General features: G+C 41.9%; 1 long non-coding RNA gene across 1 annotated transcript; it reads right to left on the bottom strand.

The window, feature by feature from the left end:
- Positions 1-425: 425 nt before the first annotated feature.
- Positions 426-1,105, bottom strand: LOC136823648 (uncharacterized). The gene is made up of 3 exons (XR_010849057.1): positions 912-1,105; positions 587-692; positions 426-467 (listed from the first exon to the last, which is right to left on the bottom strand). It is a non-coding gene; the product is annotated as an uncharacterized lncRNA (long non-coding RNA).
- Positions 1,106-5,175: the final 4,070 nt, after the last annotated feature.

Raw genomic sequence — 5,175 nt, 5'->3', positions numbered from 1 at the left:
ATCAAAAACATTACGATCTTCTAATAGAGGATCGTCTCCAGGGGTCGAATCTTGTCCGTCGTCCTGATTCTCGTCGATTTCGTATTCTTCGTTCATTCGTACCTGGTGAATCAAAAACAAAATAATACTAATGCATAATATAGGAAATGATGTTGAATTGAAAAGTAATAGCTCGTTGTAGCTCTAGATCGATAAAGCCAAAACAGTAAATTACCGGTTGATTATTGCAATCATTGCCATGGCAGTTTCCACATGCTGGCATGCATTTAATACCGTTTTTCCGGCAGGAGCAAAGGTTGACAAGGGTTTTTCGACGTCAATTTACACTTGCATCTGATGACTTTCAAGATGTTTTCGGGCGCGATTTTTTTCCAACTCTTGACAGGGCGCATTCCTTTCCCAGTGTTCTCCCATCCCCATTTCACAGGGGGCAAAATATTTTCGTCTAACATCTTCCACTGGATGACCTGAATTAATAGGATTGTCTAAGAATTACTATTCAATATGATTATTTCTGGGAATCTATTAATAAATGATTCCATCAAGGCAATACCGAATACTGATTCTTAAAGGTCTTGTTACCTACCTGGAGATGGACTCTCGCACCATGCTGAATTGCAGATTCTGATGTAGGTGGTAATCGTTCGGGTTGTATGATACCTTTACATACCATTTCGAGATATTTGCTATACCTGAATTCGTGAAGAAAATGAAAAATTTCTTGTTTGCATGCGACTGACCTTAGATCAGGCCAAGAGAGACACCAGTAAACCTCAAGAGCAGCAAATAAAAACAAAACGACAAAGGTCAAATCAAGTTTTTCGAAAACAATATTAAGATATTCGAACATTGATAACAAAGTATCAAATGATAAACCATCATAGCAATTTTACAATTCTAAGGCAGGTTACCTCAAAGATGAAAGTGACATGCCAGGTTTTCCACCATAGAGCTCCAAGAATGCGTTGATTGATTCCTCATAAATTTGTTCTTTACTGGTCCAAAAGTCAGAAAAGATTTCGGAAACCTCGCGTAGGACTTCCGATTTCTTGATGAGGTTGAAAAAACTAACTTTTCCTTTGCCACAGATAGCGGAAGTAGAATCACAGCCCGTCCATGCATGAATGAAATAAAAGGTGCTCCTTATTTACACCTAATTCCGTTTGACATGCACCAATGTCCCAGCATTTCTTTGTCCGTTCTGAGAGAAACAATAACGGTTTGAGGTCTTTTGTCCAATGATATGCCATCATAACAGCAACATCGGTATCGTCAGCAACCACTATTGTTGGCTCACCTTTTGATACTTCCAAAGCTGTCGAGACAATTTTAGTATCCGCATCTCCTTCGCATACATAAACATTCTGACCATTCAAGCGAAGAGAATCTGTGATGAGTGCAATAAGCTGCTGTTTGTTCTTCCAATTGGAAAGAAAACGCTCTCGGTTATATTTTGATTCGTTGTCAGGAAAAATCTCAATATCAGGACAAGAGCCATGAGTCTTCTGGCGGCGTTGATGCTCATTTGCTTTAATCGACGTTGGATTGTTGTAGCCATCAAAGACAATGAAACAGCTTCCATAATTGCCCCTGACATATGACACATGGTTTCGTGCGATTTCTTTGAAAGTCATTCCTTTTTTCCAACTCACTCGATGTATCAAGGCACCACCATCGATAACATACTTCCCATCTGGATGACAAGTCTTTTCTTCTGTGAGGATGGTGTTCCTTAATGAAGCTTTATCTGGTTTTCTCATCAAACCACGGTTGAATAGGGCTTCAGGGAATTGTGTCAACTCATATTCAAAGTATTTCTCGACATCTTCTTCTCGTTGCGCCACTGCCGCTAGTCTTGTGAAAAGACTTGTGGAGTCTACAGCAATTGATTCATCATCTACGTTAACTGAATTCACAATGGCAGCGAGAGACTTCACTTCGTCCTTTCGTTTAATTGAAGCGTCGGTGAATGATTTCCCATCTAATGAGCTTTGAATCCTCCCTCCAACCACCTCAGCTTCATCACAGTTGACGTTGTCTTGACCGGTAACTGCAATTACGCCAGAGGATAAGGAATGTAAGTGGGCATCCTCGTAAACAAAAGGGTTCCGTTTTTCCAACCAACAAAAGAACTTGAGAGAATCTTTGAAGTCAGTTTTGATGCGTGAAAACCCCATCTCTTGGTGTTGATCACTGCTTTGAGCCTTCACTCCAGTCAAGCTTGTCATGGCATCGTGAACTGCTGCACAATAGCTCATGCTTGAAACCCAAAGTTGACGAACATTCTCTTCCATTCCCCTACCTCTTGTCAATCCACCACGGCTTTTTATTGACCTCATAAGTGTCTGCTCAATGACAAGATCGGACCAAAGACCAGCCCAGTATCGATTTGATCTCCTCACGGCATGATGACCACTCGAAAACTTGTTAAACAGGTATGGATATTTCGACGACAGTTCTGACATTTGCTGTATGTACATTCTAGCACTCCTGGCGTAGTGTATATGGCCCGTCGCTGCTAAAAGATTGAGCATCTTTGATAACGTTGTTAGGTGGAGCTGCCAATCAGAGGTTCTTTCAGCGATGATGAAATCCTTTATTATGTTGACGTAGTCGATGTATTGGATCCATAGCTTTGCCGTTCGCGAATCTTCTCTTAAACGGCTTGTTAATTTCTGCATTTCTTTATTGAATGATTGTGCGTGCTCTCCATTCTGAAATCCTTCAAGATCTTCATTTGATAGGGCTCCTTTTAAAAGTTTGGAGTAGCATGACTGGAACTTATCTGTTGGTTGTAATTTTCCTTCATCTTCCATGATCTCAACTAGGTGTTCAACCAATGCACTCTGCGTCATCAAATGGGCCCTCAGAGCTCTAGCATAAGCCTTTCCCGAGATCATGTGCTTCACGGTATCTTCCGAATACACTTCCTCAAACAACTCTTCAAGCCCAGAGCCCATCATCACCTTTCCAACACTACCCAGAAAGCTCATCAGTGTATGAAACCCACCGAGCCGACAGACTATATCAAGGTTTTTTTCTTCCACTATTCCAATTGCCTTCTGCCACAAAGGTTGAACAAATGTTACACAAGGTACCTCAATCTTTTGCTTTTTTGCTTCATCTTTGACGAATAGGAGTGTCGAATAAAGACAAGTTTCATCCGAAGAACTTAGATCGATAATCGGCAGGAATTTTACTGATGCTTTTGAAAACGGATCGTCGCTATTTTGAGGTACTGCAGCAGTTTGCATAAAGCCTTGCCAATTTGGTCGCGGGGACTCTCGTGTTGAAAAATGCCATGCCATTTGCCAAATCAGATCGATGGTCTTTTCTTGATGATGATGTGTGAGTTCGCTTTGAAATTTCTCTGACAGATCTTTGATTTTGGTAAATTTCAATTTCGATAACCCACGCTCGTGTGAACCGTAGAAAGGTATGATTGAAACACCATTTGTTTGAGGCTTGCTCTCATTTTTCTTCAGGCGCTTGATTGCTTTGTACTTCTTGGTTTCACGAGATGCTATTGAAACGATACCCATACCATGGAAAGTTCCTTTTCCAGTCAAGGTTCGGATGTTATGATCAACATTGTCAGCTACCCATTGCTCAAATAGTGGCACAAGCTCGCCATGTTGGTCAGAATCCCCAACACCAACACCAACACCGACCTCAGAAGAATCACCAACACCAACACCAACACCGACCTCAGAAGAATCACCAACACCAACACCAACACCGACCTCAGAAGAATCACCAACAGCAACACCAACACCGACCTCACAAGAATCACCAACAGCAACACCGACCTCAGCGGAATCACCAACAGCAACACCGACTTCAGAAGAATCACCAACAGCAACACCGACCTCAGCGGAATCACCAACAGCAACACCGACCTCAGCGGAATCATCAACAGCAACACCGACCTCAGCAGAATCACCAACAGCAACACCGACCTCAGAAGAATCACCAACAGCAACCCCGACCTCAGAAGAATCCCCAACAGCAACACCGACCTCAGAAGAATCACCAACAGCAACACCGACCTCAGCAGAATCACCAACAGCAACACCGACCTCAGCAGAAGCAGAACCGCAGGCTACTGCCGCTGCAGACTTCTTAAAGTTGGTCACCTCATCATAAGATACGGAAAAGCCAAGTTTAGCGAGATGATTTATGAACCATTTGCACTCGAATGACTTATCAACATCAACTCCAACTCCAAATGGTATTGGTGCTAACATCGATCTAGGTTTTGCAGACTGCGATATGCATTGGCCGATGCTGACCTGCTTCAGTTCTGAAGGAATAAGCTCTTTCAATAATGTAAGTAGTGCATCAGGAACCCATTGTTTCATATAATTGATATCATCCATCTGTTCAATGTTTGGGTAGTGTGATTTTCCGCATTTCATCTGACGCAACTCTGATTTAATGATTTTTGCTGCAGCGGTGAGAATCGAGCTTGGAGTAGGAACTTTGTTTTTCTTGAAACTATCCATAATGAACCAGGCAAAGTTTTTGAAACACAGCATGTTGGATCTCCCTGGCTCCTCCATGAAAATCAGATGATCACCATAACGCTCTTTCAACTTCCTCTTGAGTTGCTTCGAGCTGTAGCATTGGGAAGAATCTCCGGCAATTTCAACCATTTTGTCATATACCTCTTTCAGTAAATGGGGTTCGCATTCACTCTCTCCTTCCAACCAATCACATATATGCTCGAAATGCTTCTGCATGTTATTGTTGACAGGGCGTCCAGCACTTTTGTCACTCCTGCTTTCTTTAAAAAAACTTTGCAATACATGAACGGTGGTAAAATCCTTCATCAGCGACAATATCGATTGATGGCAGCAAACGATTTCGAACCAAATTCCCCCAATCGTCATCTCTTACTTCACACTGTTTGAGTATATTGTTCAGTATAGGAATAGTCTCCACATCACTCGTACTGTTTTTGTGATCCTTTTCTTTCCCACAGAAAAAGCAGTGAATCTTCCATTTGAATTGATCTTCGCTATCTACTGATGACCTTAGGCGTTTTCGACACGGTTCGTTTCCACCAGAAGACCTTCGCTTGTCAATAAATTTCCTCCTACAGTCATGGTGCACGTAGAGTGGTTGTTTCTTCAATTCACTTAAAAATGTAAAAGAAAATGTTAATTTATTTAT

The sequence above is a fragment of the Clytia hemisphaerica genome, unplaced genomic scaffold (genome assembly GCF_902728285.1).
Source record: "Clytia hemisphaerica strain Z4C2 unplaced genomic scaffold, Clytia hemisphaerica genome assembly, whole genome shotgun sequence".
In the NCBI taxonomy this organism is placed as follows: domain Eukaryota; kingdom Metazoa; phylum Cnidaria; class Hydrozoa; order Leptothecata; family Clytiidae; genus Clytia; species Clytia hemisphaerica.
This window is presented reverse-complemented; position numbering and strand designations above follow the sequence as displayed.